The following is a 23,989-nucleotide window of genomic DNA, read 5'->3' as shown; positions in this document are numbered from 1 at the left end:
CCCTGCCTGACTCCAGATTTAATTGGAAAGCTATCTGATTCCGACCCATTGATTGAAACTGTGTTTGTGTAGAGCAGTTGGATCCAGTTGTAGATTCCCTCCCCAAACCCCATATTGGACAGCACATCCACCATGTAGGTGTGCAATATTCTGTCAAAGGCCTTCTCCTGATCCAGGCTGATGAGGCAGGTGTCCACACGCCTGTCCCATACAGAGGCAATCGTATCCCTGAGTAGCGCGAGGCTGTCAGAGATCTTCCTGCCGGTACAGCGCAGGTCCGGTCAGGGTGGATCACCAACTCCAGACCAGACCTGGCCCGATTGGCAATGACCTTGGACACAATCTTATAGTCCACATTCAACAGTGAGTTGGGTCACCAATTTCAAATTTCCTCCTTTTCCTCCTTCCTCTTGTAGGTGAGGGCGATGATGCCTTTCCTCGTGGATTCTGACATGCTGCCAGTCAGAAACATGCTCTCGTACACTTCTAGCAGGTCTGGGCTGATCCAGTCCCACAGAGCCAAATACAACTCAGACGTTAAGCCGTCGCTTCCGGGAGTTTTAATCTTCCCAAATGACTCAAGGGCCTTAGTCAGTTCGTCAGGAGTTAGCAGTTTGTCCAGACTCTCCCGTGTATTGTCGTCTAAGACGGGAAGACAGAAATGACTGGGAGGCCGTGCTGTCTGTGGGTTTTACGTCATACAATCCGGCATAAAAGGATTTACTAATCTACAAAATGTCGGACTGCGATGACTTTACTGAGCCGTCTTCTTCCTTCAGGCTGCTGATCACAGAGCTCTCTCTGTGTACCTTTTGGAAGAAGAAACGTGAGCACGTCTCATCCTGCTCCACGGAGCGGACTCTGGAACGGAAGATGATCTTGGAGACCTCCGAGGCAAAGAGCGAGGCTTGCTGGCTCTTCACCTCTTGGAGGTCCTCCTTGACATCGACCCCCATCGACTGCAGCTGGAGCAGGTTCTGCATGGGCAGAATTTTACATTCGGCATGCGGGCACGAGCCCGACAAGCCGGAACGTAAAATAACGCGCGATGACATCGGGATGCACTCATTGAGCGCCGCCATGATATTTCGCTGGGCGGACGCACGATGAGGAAGGAGGCGCGTCTGCCATTAATTAACAAGCAAGTTAAGGCCCTTGAGGCACCAATTGTCTTTGATTTCACGCAGCCAGTGCGATTTTCAGGGTGTTGCACGGGCACAACGGGTAGATTTTCAAAAACCTCATCCACGGGCAGGATAAGAGGGGTGAGTGGGCTCACTAATACGAGTTGTTTGCACTTTAGCTTATAACTTGCTGCTGCTTGCTTGTGTGAACAGAACAACTTCATTTCGCTTCAGAGCTGCTTTGACAGAAATAAGAGGCTTCAGTTCAGGACTCCGGAGGAGTCATACCACGTGGGGCCTTCCAGGTATCGGACAGCCTTCCCTTACCCTAGTAATGGGGATTGTGGTCTCCGTTGGAGACACCTCCTCTGAGGAGGAAGAGAGGGCCAGAAGAGGGAGGAGGCCAGATGTCCCTATTAAGCCTCCAGGGGAGTGACCTGGGGGAGGACAGGCGTAGGCAGAAGGGGCGCAGGGCCAGCAAGAAGTCCAAGGTGGAAGGGGCCGCAGAAGACGCCACTATCCTGCTGCCAGTGTTTACAGGCGGCGATGTAGCTACCTCAATATGTCTGAGGTGCAATTCCGAAGGAGGCTCAGCCTCTCAAGGGAAGCAGTGACCTCCATCTGTCAGATGATCGACCCTGAGATCAGTTCCGACTGTGTGGGTGGACACCCCATGCCAGTGGCACTGAAGGTCACAGTGGCCCTCAACTTCTATGCCTCCAGCTCTTTCCAGGGGTCAGTGGGTGATCTTTGTGGAGCCTCCCAATCAGCTGTCCACAATTGTGTCAAGCTGGCAACAGATGCTCAATTCAGGCTTTCATTCGCTACTGCACGGATGAGGCCAGCCAGGCTGAGCGAGCCAGAGGCTTTGCCGCTATTGTTGGGTTCCACCGCGTCCAGAGTGCTATAGACTGCACACATGTGGCCATCAAGGTGCCAGCGGGTGAGTCGGGTGCCTTCGTCAACAGGAAGGGATTCCACTTCATGAATGTGCAGATAGTGTGTGACCATAGGATGCAGATTCAGCAAGTGTGTGTAAGGAACCCAGGCAGCTACCAAGACGCTTACATCCTGAGACACTCCCATGTGCCGAGGCTCTTCAGTGCTCCAGCCCGACTGGATGGATGGCTGCTGGGTGACAAGGGCTATCCCCTCAGAAGGTGGCTCATGACGCCTCTCCGCTATCCAAGAACAGAGGCTGAGCAGAGGTACAATAGGAGCGATGCCTCCACAAGGGCTGTGGTAGAGAGAACCATCGGTCTTCTCAAGATACGCTTCTGATGCCTGGACCATTCAGGGGGCGCACTGCAATACCCCCCAGATCATGTGTCACTGATCGTGATTGCATGCTACACTCTCCACAATCTGGCACTGGAAAAGGGGGGACGCAGTGGAGGAAGATGTTGACACAGCTGCTCTGGTAGCAGACGATGAGTCCAGTAGTGAATCCGAGGATGAGCAAGGTCAGGAGAACATTGAGGGGATAGACACTGACCTGGGCAACCTCCAAGGAGACAGGGATACCCGAGAGGCTTTGATCAAACACTCCTTCAGCTAGCCTACCAAATAAGAACTACCACCACATGCCAGGGCTGCAGGCTCCATACTCGATCCCTGACAGGAATATTTGCTTGGTGAACAACATGCACTATGTGCCATTTCAATAAAGTTCAATGACAAACAAGCCATTCATAACATCATGAGTTACCCTTCACCTGCAGAACTAATGAAGCACCCAGAGGCTCGTTTAACGGAAACACATTTAATGGTGGGTTTCCTGGCATACATAAAACAAATTAAATAGAAAGGTGTTATCCATCACACCAACTAATAATTAACATAAAAGTGGGGGAAATGTATCACCAGTGATAAGCTCATGTTGTGCTTAAAGTACTTTAAGTTTTCGTTTGTGGGTGCTGAGCCTAGGTGCTCCCCCCTCGCTGGCACCGGCATTAGAAACAGCCTGCTGACTCTGCCGTCCTGTTGGTCTTGATGACCTTGGCGGGCGTCCTCTGGCCCGTGGAGCTTGTGCTGGCCCTGCCTGGGGGGAAGTGGCCAGTGCCACAGCTGGCATCTCCCCAGTTGCTGCAGCCTCATTGGATGCCACGGTCACTGGCAGAGGGGCGGAGGAGCTGCTGCTGTAATCCGGAGCCCTGAGTGGAGCTCGCAGAGACATGTGCCAACGTAATGTCGTTTTGGACCTTCCTGCTCACCATTGATGGATGGGCACCTAGCTGGGATACTTGGTGCCCAATCCATCTCCCACACTGACAGTGACCACCTGAGGTCATTGCCGGTGTGAGGGCTTGTAGGTCCAAGCGCATCCCCAGGAAGCCTTGATTCAGCTCCTGGAGGAGCCTCTCCAGGTGAGTCGCCACTCTGTCCATGGAGGAGGCAGTGCGCTCGGCCATGAGGGTCATTGCATTGCCCATGCTCCACATGGACTCCTCCACAGCGGAGACCATGACACGCATTCCCTCATGTATCTCCGCCAGATCCTCCCGCACACCCTGCTGGACTTCCAGCATTTGCTGCCTCATGGATGACTCCAGAGGCTCATCATCAGCCACTGACTGAGCATGTTCCTGGTCCCCAGCAGTCCTCCGGCTACTGGCACCCTGGGCACACTCTGCCTTCGCCTACACCTCAAGATAGATCGTGTCAGCCTGTTCCTGCCCCACGGAACTCATTTCTCGTCATCTTGCCTCCCTTCTCTCTCCCCTTGTCCAGTCCCTTCCCACCTACATCCGTGATTCCTCTGACACCTTACGTCACATCAACAATTTCCAGTTCCCTGGCCCCAACCGCTTCTTCTTTACCATGGATGTCTAATCCCTCTACACCTCCATCCCCCACCAGGATGGTCTGAGGGCCCTTAGCTTCTTCCTTGAACAGAGGCCCCAACAATCCCCATCCACCACTACTCTCCTCCGTCTGGCTGAACTTGTTCTCACACTGAACAATTTCTCCTTTAACTCCTCTCACTTCCTCCAAATAAAAGGTGTGGCTATGGGTACCCGCATGGGCCCCAGCTATGCCCATCTCTTTATGGGGTATGTGGAACATTCCTTGTTCCAGTCCTACTCCGGACCCCTCCCACAACTCTTTCTCCGGTACATCGATGATTACTTCGGTGCTGCTTCATGCCCTCGTCGGGACCTGGAAAAATTTATTAATTTTGCTTCCAATCTCCACCCCTCCATCATTTTCACATAGTCCACCTCTGACACTTCTCTTCCCTTCCTTGACCTCTCTGTCTCAATTTCTGATGATAGACTGTCCACCAATATCCATTACAAGCCTACCGACTCCCACAGCTACCTCGACCACAGCTCCTCACACCCCGCTTCCTGTAGGGGATTCCATCCCATTCTCTCAGTTCCTTCGCCTCCGTCGCATCTGTTCTGATGACGCTACCTTCAAAAACAGCTCCTCTGACATGTCCTCCTTCTTCCTTAACCGAGGTTTTCCACCCACGGTCGGTGACAGGGCCCTCAACCGTGTCCGGCCCATCTCCTCCGCATCCGCCCTCACGCCTTCTCCTCCCTCCCAGAAACATGATAGGGTCCCCCTTGTCCTCACTTATCACCCCACCAGCCTCCGCATTCAAAGGATCATCCTCCGCCATTTCCGCCAACTCCAGCATGATGCCACCACCAAACACATCTTCCCTTCACCCCCCCGGCAGCATTCCGTAGGGATCGTTCCCTCTGGGATACCCTGGTCCATTCCTCCATCACCCCCTACTCCTCAACCCCCACCTATGGCACCTCCCCATGCCCACGCAGAAGATGCAACACCTGCCACTTCACTTCCTCTCTCCTCACCGTCCAAGGGCCCAAACACTCCTTTCAAGTGAAGCAGCATTTCACTTGCATTTCCCCTAACTTAATCTACTGCATTCGTTGCTCCCAATGCGGTCTCCTCTACATTGGAGAGACCAAACGCAAACTGGGCGACCGCTTTGCAGAACACCTGCGGTCTGTCCACAAGAAAGACCCAAACCTCCCTGTCGCTTGCCATTTTAACACTCCACCCTGCTCTCTTGCCCACATGTCTGTCCTTGGCTTGCTGCATTGTTCCAGTGAAGCCCAACGCAAACTGGAGGAACAGCACCTCATCTTCCGACTAGGCACTTTACAGCCTTCCGGGCTGAATATTGAATGCAACAACTTTAGATCTTAAACTCCCTCCCCCCATCCCCACCCCGTTTCTTCCCTCTCCCTTTTGTTTCTTTCAATAATTTATATAGATTTTTCTTTTCCCACCTATTTCCATTATTTTTAAATCTACAACTAATACCTTGTCAGTCTTTCCACTCCACCCCCACTAGAGCTGTACCTTGAGTGTCCTGCCATCCATTCTTAATTAGCACATTTTCTTAGATAATATCACCACCTTCAACACCTCTTTGATCCTTTTGTCTGTGACATCTTTTGATTATCTGCTCCTATCACTGCTTGCTTGTCCCTACAACCACCCCACCCTCAACTTCTCTCCCCCCGCCCCCCACCTTAAACCAGCTTATATTTCACCCCTCTCCTAACTATACTCAGTTCTGTTGAAGGGTCATGTGGACTCGAAACGTCGACTCTTTTCTTCTCCACCGATGCTGCCAGACCTGCTGAGTTTTTCCAGGTAATTCTGTTTTTGTTTTGGATTTCCAGCATCCGCAGTAGTTTTTTGTTTTTATCTGAGTGTGAAGTGGCCTCACCAATGTGCACCGAGATACTATCTGACGATCTAATGCCCACCGAGGTGCTGGTATCTGTGCTGCTGCCTGCCTGTCTGAGAGGGCGTGATGCTGGTGCGTTTCTATCATCTGTGTCTTCTGGGGTCAGTGGTGGGCCATCAGGTTCCTGACCCCAATGGGCTTCTGCTGAACTTGAAAGGAAGAGCAAGGACATGAGATTAGTTGAAGATATTACCCTGTTACTGTGCATGCCTGGCACCCGGATCAGGGTGCCCTCATCTTTCCATTATCAATGGGGACTCCATGTTTGAGGCTCACTTCAACATAGAGACTGCAGTGGAATGGTTGCTATTACAGGCATTCTGACCTCAGTGCATGGCACTCTTACCTCCCAGTGGCACCCCAACCTCACCGCAGCCGGTTGACCCGTTTGTAAGGTCGCCATTGGATCCAGTGGACATTGAGCTCCTGCCCCAACCTGCCCCTTCTCGCTGATGCCGGAGTCACGTATTACGCTGGGCGGGCCTTAATTGGCCTGCTCGCGTAAAATGGCAGTGCTGAGCCAATCGCAGGTGGCAGTCGGGTTCCCAACCGCCCCCAACCGCTCCCACCGAGCCCGCCCAACCAATGTAAAATCGTGGCCCACATTTTTCTGGAGTCAGGACATTTCCCTCTGTTCCTTTCTAGCTTGCCTCTGACGATGAAAAACTTCTTAATGTTCTCCTTGATCACTTCCCATCAGTCTGTCAGGTACTCAAAGTGGGGTTTCACAGTTCTCCGATCTTTGTAATCCTCTTCAGTTCCTCAATGTTCTCTGGGGTCAGTAGTTGCACGTTCAGCTTCCATGTCCCCCTGCCAACCCTCTGGTCTTCCTGTCAATGACAGTCGGCTAGGAGGAGGCAGTGATCAGAGAAGAACACCGGCTTGATGTCGGTGGATCTGACTGTGAACGCTCAGGACACAAGGAATTCTAACCTGGAATGGCTGGACCCATCTGGCCGCGACCAGGTGTATCTAAGCTGCGCTCCGTTTGTAGGATTGCTGAAAATGTTGTGTAGCTTGGCGTCCTTTACTGTTTCCAACAGGTGTCTGGACGTGGCGTCCAGCCTGCTGTCAGCCCTGCTGGATCGTCCAGCTGCATCGATGATGCAGTTGAACTCACCACCCAGAATGACCAGCCTGGAGTTCGCCAGCAGCAGTGGGAGCTGCTGAAGGACCACCAGCCGCTCGCTGTTTTGAGCCGGGGTATAGACGTTAATTAACTGGAGTGGAGCATTCTTGTATATTATGTCTGCTACGAGGAAGCGTCCGCCCACCACCTCCTTAACACCCGAGATGTTGAAGTTTTAGAGGAGGCGATGGCATAGTGGTATTGTCGCTGGACTAGTAATCCAGATGCCCAGAGTAATGCGCTGCGGACCTGAGTAAGAATCCTGCTACAGCAGATGGTGGAATTTGAATTCAATAAAAATCTGGAATTAAAAGGCTAATGAAACTATTGCCGATTGTTGTAAAAACCCATCTGGTTCACTAATGCCCTTTAGGGAAGGAAATCTGGTCTGGCCTACATGTGACTTCAGACCCACAGTAATGTGGTTGGCTCTTAAAACCCCTCTGAGCAAGGGCAATTAAGGATGGGCAATAAATGCTGGCCTAGCCAGCGACACCCATGTCCCATGAATGAACAATAAACATAAAGTTGCCTCCTCATAGCAGAATACCCAGGCCGGAGGAACCTGAATCATTTCCTCCCACCCGGGCCAATGGCCCATGGGACCAGCATTGTGACCATTGCCTGTAGGAGCTGAGGTGCGGTATCGCACACTCCTGCAGAAACAGCAGGTCAGCTTTGACATTGGCAAGGTAATCCAAGTTCACACCTCACCACGTAGCAGATTTAACACGAGGCACAGTATGTCGGTTTTTTTTGCAAAAATATACTTTATTCGTAAAATATCTGAAAAAAATTACAAAACATTTCTAAATTGCCATCACAAAAAGTGCAATCCTATTCAACTTTTACACATGGATCACGAGATGCTTCAATATTACAATCATTTCAATATGGTCAGTACAGACAGTCAGACAGTGCAATGGCATTGGAGTTATCAACAAACATCATGTTGCACCCTACGGTGCTTCAATACAATTATGATACATTTAGTATTCACTACATACATTCATTGCGAGCCATATAGCCCGAGGGGGAAAAGCATAGAAAGGTATAGAAAGGTATAAGGTGTCTATACCTTTCCCAGCCCCTCAGTGCACTGTGGCAGAAAGGTCTTAGACAGCGACCTTTCCCCATTGCGCCTTTACGGCGGCTGCCCCAAGCTTTAGTGCGTCCCTCAGCACATAGTCCTGGACCTTGGAACGTGCCAGTCTGCAACATTCGGTCGGGGACAACTCTTTGCGCTGGAAGACCAACAAGTTTTGGGCAGACCAAAGAGCGTCTTTCACTGAGTTGACGATCCTCCAGCTGCAGTTGATGTTTGTCTCAGTCTGTGTCCCTGGGAACAGCCCATAGAGCACAGAGTCCTGTGTCACAGCACTGCTCAGGATGAACCTCGACAAAAACCACTGCATCTTTCTCTAGACCTTCTTTACAAAGGCACAATCCACAAGGAGGTGAACAACGGTCTCGTCCCCACCACAGCCACCTCGAGGGCAACGTGCAGCGGGTGTGAGACCCCTGGCGTGTAGGAAGGATCTGACAGGGAGGGCCTTTCTCACCACCAGCCAAGCTACATCTTGGTGCTTGTTGGAAAGTTCTGGCAATGAGGCATTCTGCCAAATGACTTTGACAGTCTGCTCAGGGAACCAGCCGACAGGGTCCACCCTCTCCTTTTCCCGCAGGGCCTCTAGGATGTTACGTGTCGACCACTGCCCAATGGACTTGTGGTCAAAGGTGTTTCTCTGCATAAATTTTTCCACGAGGGACAGGTGGTACGGCACGGTCCAACTACTTGGAGCGTTCTGCGGCAGCATGGCCAGACCCATCCTTCGCAACACCGGGGACAAGTAGAACCTCAGCACGTAGCAACACTTGGTGTTTGCGTACCAAGGGTCTACGCACAGCTTGATGCAGCCACACACAAAGGTAGCCATCAGGATGAGGGCGATGTTGGGCACGTTTTTTTCCCCCCTTATTCAGAGGCTTGTACATCGCGTCCCTGCGAACACGATCCATTTTCGACCTCCAGATAAAGTGAAAGATGGCTCGGGTGATCGCCATCACACAAGAGTGAGGAATGGGCCAGACCTGTGCCATGTACAGCAACAGCGAGAGTGCCTCACACCTGATGACCAGGTTCTTACCTGCAATGGAGAGAGAGCGTTACTCCCACATGCCCAGTTTTCTTTTTACCCTAGCTACTCGCTCCTTCCAGTTTCTAACACATGCCCCGGTCCCTCCGAGCCATATCCCCAGCACCTTCAGTCCCTCTGACCTGATGGTGAAGGGGATAAAGGATCTGTCAGCCCAGCTCCCAAAGAACATGGCCTCGCTCTTGTCACGATTTACCTTGGCTCCCGAGGCCAGTTCGAACTCGTCGCAGATGTTAATCAGTCTGCGCACCGACAGCGAATCTGAGCAGAAGACAGCGACATTTTCCATGTACAGGGAGGCTTTGACCTGAGCGCCTCCACTGCCTGGGATCGGCACTCCTCTTATGCCCAGATCCTTCCTGATGGACTCAGCAAAGGGTTCTATTCAACACACAAACAGGGCTTGGAAGATAGGGCAGCCCTGCCTGACTCCAGGTTTAATTGGGAAGCTATCTGATTCCCACCCATTGATCGAAACTGCACTACTGATGTTAGTGTAGAGCAGTTGGATCCAGTTGCAGGTTCCCTCCCTAAACCCCATTTTGGAGATCACAACCACCATGTAGGTGTGCAATACTCTGTCAAAGGCTTTCTCCTGGTCCGGGCACAGTATGTATTTGTTTCATAGTGAAAGCAGCCATGAATAATTTTACATGTTCTCAACGTCAATTTCTGCACTGCCTTTTGCTTTAGAGCATTTTATTGTTATGACGCTACAAAAATTGTTTAACTTTCTTTGTTATGTAATGGCCACTGCAGGACCTTTGGTAGTGAGGGTAGGATTTTCCTGCCTAAACATTGTTTTACCTCTACAAATTAAGTGGAGGAGCTCTTTTTGAACCTGTAGGCAAAATGACCTGGAAGGTTCATCCAATAGGATATCATCAGTGACAGGAAGACCAAGTGAGTATTTAAATATAACCTCTAATTAATATTAGTCAGCTGTAAGATAACTATCTCTGGGTAATACAAGAGGTGTTTACTCCACACGTATGCAAATAAAGTCATCACTTAGTAACCGATGGCCCTCACAGAAGGTAGTAAAGTTTCCCATTTACCCTCAAAAGGACAAAGACAAAAAATGTAAGTGTACAAGCTGGAAGTGATTACAAGGAAATAATCTAATAAGGGCTATTGATGGTGTGATAAGAATCAAATTCAAGCTGGATATGATAGCTTTCAATTAGGCCATTGATTTGTCATTATTTCCGTTATCCTGTTCATTTTTATTTTTCCAGTGTTGTCCGTCTCAGTATTCTTAGTAATATTAGTCAAACCAGAACTACTGAGCTAAAGGGGTTTTGCAGTCCAATGGAGTCTGAATTGACCTTCCTCAGATTTGCCCATGGATTGTTTGGGTTGGGCTCTTCCGTCTCCCAACTGTTATTGAAGAGAAATGCTTGGCATATCATAATTGGTAGTGTCCCCTTGATATCCCCCAGTTTACTTTGTAGCCTGCAAATCTTCCTTCTTTTGTAAGTCCCTTCCCTGCCCCCTCTCGTGGATGTCACACTCCAGTTCATAATTCTTCCTCTTCACAGCACAGTTGTATTATGCTGTATATTTGCAGCCTTGTCACGATAACATTCTGCTTTCCAGATTTTTGCACAAGCACATGTTTGAAGAAAATTAAGTATAAAATAAAGCCAAGGCTATAGCGTAATTTTAACTTCAATTATTTTCCTACAATGAGTTAACCTAAGGTAGATACAAGATTCAACTAGATCCTTTTCTGTTTTTGTGGTGATCTCTAGCCTGGAGCAAAACATGATTAACATGATTAACCAAACAGCAATGCTGGAACTCTCTACAATAATAAATATTACATTCACTTAGTTATGAAACTTTTAATAATAGAATGTTGTAATTTGTGAAGTAATTTTGTTCCCAGATGTCTGTTCCTGGTATTTTACAGTGTGTTATTCCACAACTGCAGAAATCCCTCGATGATTTTATTTGTGAAGATTCATGATTTGTGACACAGTTAGTGAAAACTTATTAAAATTTAATCTTCAATTGGCAAAAAATGAAGTGAGAAATATATTGTGTAATAGAATAATGCCATCATGGAATATTGTGGCCTGACTTTGTGAAGTTTCCATTCTGATTTACATTCTTGACCACTTTTGGATGCTCTGAGCCTAATTCAAGTCATTTTGCTTATTGCCTCACTGTAATTATGGAAAATTTTCTTGTTTTTAAAGAAAACACCATCTAATGGAAGTGCAGGTACACCAAAGGTTTTTAATACAGTTTGGACATGTTTCTGCAATATAGTTTGAAAAATGATAAACTTTTGGAAATAAAAATAGGTTGCGACTGCAAATCTATGACACTTTTGCAATATGAATCTCAGTTGCCTTTAGAACCAGGCCCCAGGTGAAAGTAAAGCAATGACCCAGAAATGATCATTCTTTGATAAATTGTCTTTCCCTTGTAAGTATTGTGGAACATGAACTACAATTACACTTTGATTATTTCTGCACCCTGCCTGGTTTAATTTTCTTTGAATGTTTGATTAGCAGTACAAATTAACAGTGCAATATATGCATTTCATCTGTCTGACTATAGACCAATGAGGAATAAGCTTCAGTTCTTCAAATCCACAAGCTATTCATCCGCTGGTCACAAGTAAGTTATTGCGATGTTTAGTGCTGTTGTTAATTCTGATATTTTGGATAACTCAGGGTCTTTAGGGACAATTTTGACAAAGCCATTAGGAAACAAATTATGGAACTAATTTTGCTCTCTTTTGAAGCTAAGAGAGAATAATATGCGGTGGGGGTGTTCCACATTTCCAGCCTGGTGAGGTGGGTTAATATTCTCCCTTATTTCAGGACGCTGATTTAGAGAAATTGAGCAACTCTTTCTTAGCACTGAGTTCAGCCAAAAGATATCATGGGTTTCAAGAAGGATGCTGTGGTACAGAAATGTCGCAATGCCTGCTAAGCTATGGGCTGTGGAGTCACAGACTAACACAAAATCTGGAAAAGCAGCAAGACTCATTGCATAGTTTGAATTCGAAGCTCTCTGAATGTGCTGAATGAATGAGGTGACATTGTTCCAGTCTCAAAAGAACATTCCTACTTCACCGGTTTGCCATTTTTCTGTTCCCCCTAACAGCCACCTTGTAACCTCTTCAAGTGCCATTCCCTAATTAGTGCTGAAGTTACAGTTTTGTATGTGGTATTGAGTTACACATAATAGGAAAGATACTGAGACCTTGAGAGGATAAAACAGGTTAAGTAGAATTTTGCCTGGTATAAGGAGATAAAAATGTGACCACATACCTGGGCTTTCTCTAGTTAGAAAATGGAGGTTAGGTGGCAAAAAACTTGTTTCTGAAAAGATGGGGTTAAAGTCTGACAGTGATTGTGAATAGCTTCCATCTTCAACTGACCTACAGAAAGCATGGACCTGTAAGCAACCACCATTCATAACTGGAAACTGACGCTTACAGAATTGCATTGTGAATGTCCAAATTTCAACTAATGGCACATATCTGATTTGAGTGTCTGGCTGCAATGCTTCAGAGGTCAAAAGACAGCTTCAGTATACCCATACCTTTACCATGAATAATGTTCATATTGATCAGATTCTAATATCTCTCAGCATAGGGCTGACACTGCTTTCTTAAAGCCCACAGTTCATCATAAACATTTGTAAGAGATGAATAGGTTAACAATGACTCCAGGTGGAAAATATACTAAGAATAAACCAGAGTCTGCTATCTTTTTGTTAATGGGGATTGCTTCATTTGCTTAGCCATTTTATATTTGCAGGACCATCCAGCTTATTCAGGTAATCAATGAAGATTAACTCCAGACATATTGTTTATTAGATCAATGAATACTGAAATTCAATAAAATGTTAAAAATATCCTTTATACATCATATATATTGCGGAGAGAGCTGGAAAAAAAATGCTAACTGTCCATGCCCTATGGCAGGCTTAGTATGCCAACTGGCATTTGGTCATCCTGTGCTAAATGATATTTTGCTTTCTTGTGTACCCCAGCAAACTGAATGATTTCAATGTCACCTCTGCATTACTGTGAAAGGAACATCTTTACTCACAGAGTAGTAAGAATATGGAACTTCCTACAAGTAGTTGAGGATAATAGCATTGGTGCAATCATGGGAAAGCAAGGTAAACACACGAGGGAGAAAGGAATAGAAGAATAAGTTGATAGGTTAAGATGGAGTAAGATGGGATGAGGCTCAAGTGAAGCATAAATGTAGACCTGATTGGGTGAATACTCTGTTCCTATGTGTCGTGATTGTAGGTAAAACCTTTCCTGCTGCTTTTAGGGGTCACGTGATTGTACTGACAAATTAGCCCCAAGCGTAGGTAATCTTAGGGGCGGAGTTTTCTAGTCATGGACCTGGTTCAAGCATGTAGCTTCTACAAGAGCTCTGTAAATAAAGTTATCTGTTTCAAGTAAGAAACTGTCCGGTACATCAAGTTTATTACACTATTCTGTAAAGTTCTACGTAATTCTATAATGTTCAGGGTGAGCCCAGGTATACCTAATACTTATATCACTCCAGTTGAATATACTCCCCCAAGTCATAATTTTGGAATGTATCATGGCTGTGGGAATGATCCACTGGTGTCTGGTTTCTAGCACATCACATTGCCACATATCATGATTGATGACATTCCCAATTGTGACAATATCAAACACCCCTATAACCATGGGAAGTATCTGTGAAGCAGGGCAGAAGGAAGATTATGAATGTTGAAAATTTGCAACAAGAGAGCAAACAATGAATGGTGTCCTGATGTTTTATCAATGGCCCATCTAACAGCTGTAGCAATTTTAAACCAGTAATAGTACAGGGTGCATGAATCAGAAGTAGCAGGAGGTGTGCATAACCTGTGGGATGTTTTCAATAGACCAACTGTGGACATGGCATTTGTGGATTCATTCATTCATTTTTACCATAACCTTAATGGAGTTGTTGACATCGTCTTGCTTTTTCTCTGGCTTTCTTCAAGCCTCCCTCAGTCCACATCTCAATGTTATCCAACAACCCAATTTTTCTTCTTCCTTTTCTGTTTATCCCTTAATTTCTCCTTCAATTGTTGCAAGGGCAAGGCTGCTGGATCTTTGTTTCCAATGTCCGCACTTGGCTATCTTTCTCTCTCAAACTGTAATTAGCAACCGTCTTGATCCCTGGACTTATACTCTACTCTAACTCACTCATGTATCTTTCTGTCCATCCAGCTTGTGGATAAAATAAAGTAAATGAGTTTCAGCCAGGTGGGACTATTGAGCTTCTTTGCCATTCAGCAATATATCGCAACAATTTAATCGCTTTCATAGCTTTCTGAGATCTATATTTTTTACCATTTCAATGATTTATGCTGGTGTACGGTCCTTCAATCACTGGCAACCCTGCAGTACCTTTTGCAGGCTTCCAATCTTATTCTCTGACACTAGACAGTGAGTATGGACTGGTTATTTGACTGTGCCATGCAACACTGCTGAGGATAATTCTGCCTTTACCTGATATCTACACAGATTGCCTGCATCAACAAAAAAAGTTATAGACCACAGTCTTTCTCCTAAGCGCTACTCTGACAGCCCAGAGATCCCTGATCTCCAACCTCCAGCCATGGGCCCAGATCTCCGGTGGTGGGTGGGATATTCTCACTGGGCAGCGGGCCGGGTGCAATCTTCTGCTTTTCAGCTAATTAATTATGCATCCGCAAGGAGCTCAGTGAATTTCGTGGCAGGGCGGGCAGGAAAGCGCCCACTCTGCTGTTACCACATGGGGTTGAAAGTCTTAGCACCATATTTAAACAGCACTCAGACAGCCATTCATTCACTGCAGGCCAGGTGCTCTGCACCATTCCTCCAGAGTCCTTGCAGCTGCAGCTCATGCTGGAAAAGCTGGCAGATGTGAGCAACCAATATCCCAGGACATACGAGGGCGCCTCCAGCATTGCCTTTCGGTCATCTCTAGGTAAGAGCACTGCCTGCAATACACCCATGGTTGGGCCAATGCCCACTGTTGTAGTGTTCCACGTTCGTCAGCCTTTTAACTTTATAGAGGCCGGCTGCCTCTTGCTTCAGGCCCTTGCTTCCCCTGGTCCTATGCCAAATGGTGATGGGCCCTCCTCCTCATCTGGACGAGAGCCATTCCAAAGCAGGGTTACCTGCAGCCTGCATCATCAACGCCTCAGTGGATGTGTGAATGAGTTGAAGTGACACATTTAGTGAGCATGTCCCTTACAGGTTTCCCTCCGTGTCAAAGCCATCAGGCAAATGCTAAGCCCCTCACCTGGCCTCTGTTTAGACATAGTATCCCCACCCCACCCCTTCCAGGTGAAAGACATCCTGGATGACCAGAGATGGGCGTTCCTCCTGTTCATACATGACTGCGGATGGAGACATTGCTCTTTGACCAGGGTGATGAGAGCCATGTGTAAGAAGCCTCACATGGACACTTTTCCACTTGTCCCCGCTACCCTTGAGATTCTATGGAGAGACCATTGCCTTGGAAGCATAAAAAGACTAACCACATGATCCTTGTCAGCCATGACGTTTCACCCAGGAGGGTGGAGGTTTGGAGTTGTGGGTTGGCTGCCCTCCACCAGCCATGACCCTTGGAGGCATCCATCTCCCTCCTTCCCTTTATATGTGCCTCTGACTGCAGCAGATGGCAAATGGCACAGGATGAACGGCAGCTCCAGACCTTGCTAGGATCTCCATAGGACCATAAGACGTAGGAGCAGAAGTAGGCCATTTGGCCCATCGAGTCTGTCCTGCTGTTCAATAAGGTCATGGCTGATTTGATAATCTTCAACTCCACTTTCCTACCTTTCCTCCATAACACTTGATTCCCTTACTGATTACAAATTTGTCTATCCCAGCCTTGAATATACTTAATGACCCAGGCTCTACAGCCCTCTGCAGTAAGGAATTCCACAGATTCACTACCCTCTGAGAGAAGAAATTCTTCATCATCTCTGTCTTAAATGGGTGGCCGCCTCCTCTGAGATTATGCCCTCTGGTCCTAGACTCTCCCACAAGGGGAAACAACATCTACCCTGTCAAGCCCCCTAAGAATCTTACGTGTTTCAATAAGGTTGACTCTCATTCTTCTAAACTCCAATGAGTACAGGTCCAACCTACTCAACCTATCCTCATAAGAAAGTCCCTCCATACTTGGCATCAGCTTAGTGAACCTTCTCTGGACAATACCAGTATATCTTTCCTTAGATAAGGGGACCAAAACTATCTGAGACCCATGAGTCGGGAACAAACCTGCTGCAATGTGGGCTTTACCGTAGAGAAGAGAATACAGCTGAGCATCTTTGACATCCAGTTGTCTCATAATTATTAGGGTGTCCCTTTAGTTGACAACTTGTACTGATCTCCACTCAACCGAAAAGACTCTTCTCTCACCTCAAGGGATCTCACTGACTGACCAATTGCGTGGTCAAGGCCAGTTTGGGAATATGGTGTGTGTCAAACTCGCTCCACTATGTTCTACCCTCCTCCATCACCCATTAACTTCCTCCCATCACCACAGACCCACCCAATATCACATTTCCTCTCCCCTCTGTCACCTTTGAATCCTCCCCCCACCCCCATTAGCCTGGACCCTATCAAAATCATCTCCACAAGCCTTTCCTCCCCTCAAAGTCAACACCGATTACCATTCCCATGTCCACCATGACCCTACATCTCCCCATTTCCCAACCCCCAATTTTGTTCCCCTCTATGACCTACCCGATGAGACCTTCACCTACCAAACCTTCATCCTGGACCTGTCACCCTATTGCATCCCACACTGTGACTGTTCCTCCTATCACCAGTGCCCTGAGTTCTCCTCCCAGGATGCCACCATCGGCACCACCGGCCCCACCTTCTAAGACATTCCCTCACACCTTCCCCAGACATTCTTCCCTGCCAACCCCCACCCCCAGACATTTCCCCCCCACTTCCCCGGACCACTCTCCCCACCCTTCCCGTGTAAACCTGCCTCTCCTTCCAGCCTTTGCTTCACCCTCCTAAGCTACCCCATTCTTTACCTGCCTTCCTTATCCAGCCATGGTGCAACATTTGCTAATGGCACTCGAGCAAAGTGATGGACGGTCCCCAAGAAGGAAAAAGCAACATCTATGGACTTCAAACTTGTGGAAGAGGTGAAGCTAGCCAGGTGCACGCCACTTATATGCAGCTGTAAAACTGAATGTTCTAAATTCTCACTGGCGAGGGACTTAATATGGAGGGTGAACTTAATTCCTGTGAGGCGGAATCCGACATTGTTCATCAGGGAGCTCGACCCGCCTTTAGCTCACCTTGAAAGTTGGGAGAACAAAATTCCAACAGTTCATCCCGCTGTCGGGAAACAGATTTTTTGCCTCCCGCCAAATTAAATGCCCTGCCTTCATCAATTCCTGCTACTGGCAGGAGTGGAAAATTCTGCCCATTATTTCTCAACATATTATGCTAAAGGAGGCCTCTTGTTTGTCCTTGTCGAATGCTGGGGAGCTATTGTAAGTAAGCATACAATTCCTGCCTGCTACTTCAAGGTCTTAATGTGAAGTGCCTGTGAAATGAGTACTAAATGACCCAATTCAACTTTACTTATTAACTGCCACCAAGAAAACAAAGGCACATCTAGACAAAGGGGGAGAGACAGATGAAGCCAAAGTTCCTGGTTTGACCGTTTAATTTTAATTAGAAAAAAATTGAATTTTAGAAACAAACAGAAAATGTCTAAATATTACCTTCTTTGTTGAGAGTTTACAGTGATATGTTTACTTTCTTCATATAGCTATGAGACAGACAAAGAGGAAAGGAAATGAAGAGAGAGACAGACACAAAGATGTGCATTCAGGCAACATTATGAAACACAGAATTCCTTCTTTTCAGCAATTCAACAACAACTGCATGAAAAACACCATTCACATGAATAAACATCATGGTTGCTTGGAAAGTCACAAATCAGTGCTGTTAGACATAATTTTGTTTATCTTGCTTCTCCAAGACTCAAGGAATCCCACACTATTCACCTCACATTCAGCTCAGATCCTCAGATTTGCCTTCTACAGTTTGGCCAAACACAAGGTTCCCCTCCACTGTGATGCCGGACCAAATCCCCAGCAACTCAATTGCACTTTATCAAAAATGATTAAGCCAACCCAAGCCATATCAAGCCCAGGACCCACCTTGATTTCTACCAAAGCTAAGATTTGCCCCAAGTACAGTTAAATCTCAATCCTTTTCTCCAGGCTCCTAAATGTTTCCATCTCATGGGGCAATGTCAGATTTGAAAATGGCAGGGGACAAAAAATGAATACAGTTTTGGATGGACATATCACAATACAAACTATCAATTTGCGGTTTCTAGAGAGTTGTGAATTCAATTCACAATTGGCACCTGTAAAATTCTCAAACAACATTTAATAAAAAAGGGGATTTTGATTTATTCAGTTACTGTAAATCAGTGGCCCTGCTGTTATCCTCCACATGGCATAAATGCCCCTATTGCTATAAAATAGTGCCCCCACTGACTTGCCCTGAGATACATCATGGAATATCTGCGGCCAGACTTTAAACATTCCAAGTTAGGGGTGACATTTTTAAGATGCTTTTCAATCTCTTGGTGTGTTTTCGCAACTCCTCCAAGGTCATGTTCTTTATTAGTGCTCAGTCTATGCCCCACTGCCTCTACATGCCTGCAGCATAAGAACTAAATAATGCTTTGTAACTGTCTGCCACTCAACTTCTTATCTAAAATGTATTATTGTTAGCAATATTTTACAGTTCATTGGTAACACTGCAGCGTAAGCAGACCTTGCTGATTGTTCTGATCAACATAATACTTAAAGGACTAGTTTAAGCAAGCATGGTACTTCCAACCACCAGCTGTTAGGCCAGGCATAGTGTGAAGTATACAGATAGAAAAATGGAATGCCTTCCTATAAGTCTGAACTTTAAAAATAAGTTATTGAGCCATTTCCTGAAAAACAGACAAAATTTAGAAGGTGACAAAAAGTGTTCAATCTACTTGCAGGTTTGGTGTTTGACATTTTGTTAGGCCTGGATGAAGATTTTGAAAAGTAATCCAAAGTAAACTCATTTCTGCAAATGACGCTTTTTTTTCTCTCCCCCCACCTAAACTAAGAACAGATGGGCGAATTGGTTGATGGATTAAAACCATCTGAAATAACTTTCAAAGTCATTTAGTAATAAAATCAACTTTCAGCACATTCTCTGGAAGTGTTTGTACAATGTAAAGAAGACTCAAGTTTCCTGATGTGGTGTAGTCCATAATATCCCTGGATGGTTTATAAGAAAACGATTAGCAGTGACATTGGACCAAAGAAAAAGAGGTGCCTCACAAAATGAATTCGAGAAATGCAGCTAATTGTTTGGAAAGGAAAAGCTGACCTTGTTTTAAACTGAACCTCATTCTTATAGAAACATGAAATTTGAAATGAAAAAAAAGCCGGTTTGACCTTTCAAGTCTCCTCCTTCCGACAAACCATTTACAATTTGCATTGTTATGGATATTGCCCAATACGTTTAACCTCCTGTGGGAAATTAATAGCCGCAGATAAAATATTCAAGGAAAAAGAATTCTGAAATTTATTGCTGGCTTCCAAAAATAATGAAATGAAAGCTAAAGGCTATAATCCTAAAATTCGATTCTGTATTATTTTATCAGCTGAAATTCTCATATCAGCTTTCAGTGTTCCCAACATGACCAGAATCATAGCATTCCAGAAAGTATTTGATCGTCTCAGTCTATACATATCCTTATAAGCCTCAACCTTGTCTGAATCATATATTCATCCAACTCTTCTGAATGAATTACTGACCTAGTATTAACTACTGCAGAAGGTTGCTAACTAAAGGTTTGAGAGTTTGCCAGAGGTTTGTAAATGCAAAGACTGAACCCAGAAGAAGCCTGAGAGCACAATTTGTAACAATATAGCTGAGGATGCTTCTCTGCAGAAAATACACTGCTGTCAATATGATCATTTATTTTGCTTGGTCATAAGCAGATCTTTTGAGTGAAAGAGTAAGCTGCTATGCCGTCTCTAGTGAGTGTAAGTAGCTTTACAAGAAACTGTGAGTAAGGGTTATTAGATGTTCCATGTTTCTCTCAAATGATCAACGTCATTATAAACTAAAATCATCCTTCAAATTTAGACTCAAGGCACCTTTCTTGGGCCAGAATTTTCCGGCTGATGTGCGGGTGGCATAGCCTGCACGTCAGCGCTTAAAATGACGCGTGCTGATGTCGCGCGAGTGTGCCGACGTCAGCGTGCGGCATCGCGATATTTCAGTCGGCGGGTGCACTCAGCAGCGGGGCGTTCGCCCGCCATTAATTGAAGGGCTCGTTAAGGCCCTTAACTTGCCAATTGTCCTGGATTTTGAGGGGCCCGTGCGAACTTCGGGTCGGAGCACAGGCCCAACGGGCAGACGGGTAGGAGATTTTTTAAGAAAACTCATGCAATGTCGGGATATGTGGACTCAGAGGAGTTGTTCATGTTTTACACGAAGTTTTAATTGCTGAAAGTGTTTAAAAGTTGCCTGTGTGAGTTCTCGATTTCCAAGAGCTTCTTGTGCACTTTGAAACCAGTCTGCAGACAGTAATCTTTCTTGGGCCTGCAGCTTTCCAGAGGCCTTCATTTAGCCTGGGTATGGGTTCTGACATTTCCACTGGAGGCAGCTCCCCTGAGGAGGAAGGGAGGGATAGAATAAGGAGGCGGCCAGGACTGGACAATCAGCCTCCAGGGGAGCCACCTTTGGGAGACCAAGCGCAGGCACAAGGGGCGCAGGGCCAAGAGGTTGTCCAAGGTGCAAGGGGCCGCAGAAGATGCCACTATCCTGCTGCCAGGGTATACAGGCACAGCTGAGGTGCTGAGGACCTTTTGGACAAAGTAATGTGGGGCGCACTGGCTGAAAGGCTTCTGGAGGTCCCAAACCCCCTGAGATGCGATAACTCTTTGGTTGTGCAGCAGTGATCCAATGGCATGTTAGACCATGTGATCGTGGTCACAGATGGGATAAGGTGACTTTGTAAGGTGGTGGAGACATGAATCCTCAAGGAGACAAGGGTCCCTTCTGTATGACCCACATGTCAGAATGTCTCAGTCTGTGAATTAACATTGTTTCAGCATTAACGATTGCAGCAACAATCAGTGGTTTGGATGGTGGGCAGACAGAGTGAATGTGACTGTGGACCTCAAATACCTGGCCGCTGGACTCCAGCCTCGCTGCCCCCAGCCTCGCCATCCTGGCCTCCTGCCTCCTGCCCAGCTCCATGGCCTGCTCCTCGAAGGGTGTGAGGTGCTGGAGGTGGGCGCACCCACCTCCAGTCCTCAGGTGCTCCCGGGCATTGTGGTGACTTCTTGTCTGCAAAACACAGAAGAGAATTTATTGGGGCTGATCGCTCATGTATTCTGCACGCGCACGCCGCACCCCAACCACAGTGGCCCATCTGAGGCCTCCAGCGGCTCCTGTCCACACTACTGGTGATCAGTCCCCAGGAGATAGTACGACTGGTCCCAACCCCTCCCCCAATGGCCACCTTGGACACATTCGGCGTCCATCACTTTGAATAGTACACGAGTCTTAGCACCCATGGCAAGGAGGCGCAACTAGGTGCGGCGCCGTTGCCAGCAGATGCCACTTGGCCAAAAGATCTTGAGGCTCCCCTTCCACCATCTCATCACCATCAATAAGACATGTGTTGGAGTTCTGAGTATGTGTCTAGCGGCCTCCCCTGCAGGTTGCCCCAGACTACTCAAATGCCACAAACACCAGCATATGCTGCGGAGAGAACCCTTCTTCACCTCAACCACTAAGGCTGTTGTAAGCATGGTCAGTACCCATTTGCCCACCCAGCGTGCACCAGATGCCCTATGCAGTAACGACAGCAAGACATGATGGGGGTGCTCAAGGGCTAAGGCTGCCTTCTGGGTCAAATGACCAAGACTGACATGGTACTCACCCGTTCAGAGCGCAGCAAGTCATTGAATCTTTTCCTGCACTGGGTGCCAGTGCGCCGCACATCATCATGGGCACTGACAGCATTACACATCTCCTCCCACGCCTGGCTGGTGACATGGGGGGCCCTCTTCCTCCCATCCTCAGGATACAGAAGGTGCTGACGGATGCCCACCTCTTGCAGGAGGACAGCAAGGCATGCATCTGAAAATCGGGGGGCACAGTGGCCCCCTGCTGGCCTCTCCTGCAGTCTGCCCCTCTCCTCCTTCTCATGCTGCTGTCCAATCAGTCCTCCCTCCCTCTTTGCACGAGTGGCCATGGCGCACTGCCTCAAGCAGGCTGCCTGGCCACTCTTTAAACAGGCTGCCAGTTCCCCATTGGAACCGGCAGTCTGAGGCCGCCCACCCCCACGACTATTTTCCCATTCTCCACGGGCCCGCCGAAAATGGCGGCGCGGCCCATTTCTCAAGCGGCAATCGGCTGCCTGCCCACCGCCGAGTCGGTCAGGCCGCCCGACCAACAAACGGAAAACTCTGCCCTTGGATTTTGATGCAAATTGACCTTTACAGCACAAGTTAATTTGGAAGCATAGGATGTGATACTTCAAGATGCAAATGACATTAATCAATTGCTTGACTTTTACTCTTGTTGTTTATGCTGCTCTTGCAACTTCTGAACAGGCCTCACACAGTCATATTGTGAAAATCAATGACTTCCAAATATCCTGTCGGGGCCATAAAATCCCACCCATTGTGTCCAATTCTGGGCACCACACTTTAGGAAGGATGTTTAGGAAGGATTTAGATGACTATTTGAATAGAAACAATGTGCTAGGGTACAGGGAAAAGGCAGGGCAATGGCACTAGGTCATAATGCTCATTTGGAGAGCTGGTGCAGGCACGATGGGCCAAATGGCCTCCTTCTGTGCCACTAAAATTCTGTGATTCTGTGATTATGTTACTGATACAAGGTACCAAATCTCCTTCATTGAACCTCTGTCTCAGTGACTCCTATCACTATGTATATAAACTATCTCCTTGATAAGATAACATCCTTCCTAACATTTCCAGGTATTGACAATTCCTTATAACTTGAAAATATGCCACAGAAGAATGATGCACAAATGTATATCATACTTTTATGATCTTCTTTTCTATCATTAGATTCACAGAGTCCTAGATTAACTACCAGCATTATAAAGGATCTCTCAGTTATAAAGTCATTGTGAGAAAACATACACATAAATATGACAATCTGCAGAATAGCTTTTTGATTATTCATGAAAGACTATACAATGGTTTACTAATTTAAAAGCACTTGCCAAGTTTAACTCGGAAACATACTAATGAGGAAAGCCATTAGAAATCAATATTGCAAAGAAGATCAATTACTCAGCTTAGGTTCTCTGCATGCTTTCAACATGAAGACAATAGCAAAGCTGACTTAGCAGCATAGAATCATAGAGTGATTCCAGAATAATAGCACAGAGGGGGGCCATTCAGCCCACTGGCCAGAGTTTTACACTCTCCACTGCTCCCTCATCCCGGCAGGTTCTGAGGCAGTGGGGGTGGGGAGCGTGAAATTGCATCGATTGGATTCCCTCCGGGATCCCACCCACCCTGACCTGGTCGCAATTTTACACTGGGGCAGGCAGGGCCTTGAACAGGAAGTACACCATTTCCCCAATTAAGGCCCTTAAGTGGCCACTAAGGGCCTTTTCCCACCCAGCCTCAATTTTAGGCTGGCAGGCAGACGATAGATCAGTGGGGGAAACCTGAAATTGAACAAAGCTCGATCTCAGGCGGAAAGAGTAGGGCGAGGGGGGTGCACCAATTAGAAGGCCCCTTCTGACCACTGAAAGTG

Source organism: Cetorhinus maximus, chromosome 21, assembly GCF_964194155.1.
Source record: "Cetorhinus maximus chromosome 21, sCetMax3.hap1.1, whole genome shotgun sequence".
NCBI lineage: Eukaryota > Metazoa > Chordata > Chondrichthyes > Lamniformes > Cetorhinidae > Cetorhinus > Cetorhinus maximus.
This window is presented reverse-complemented; position numbering follows the sequence as displayed.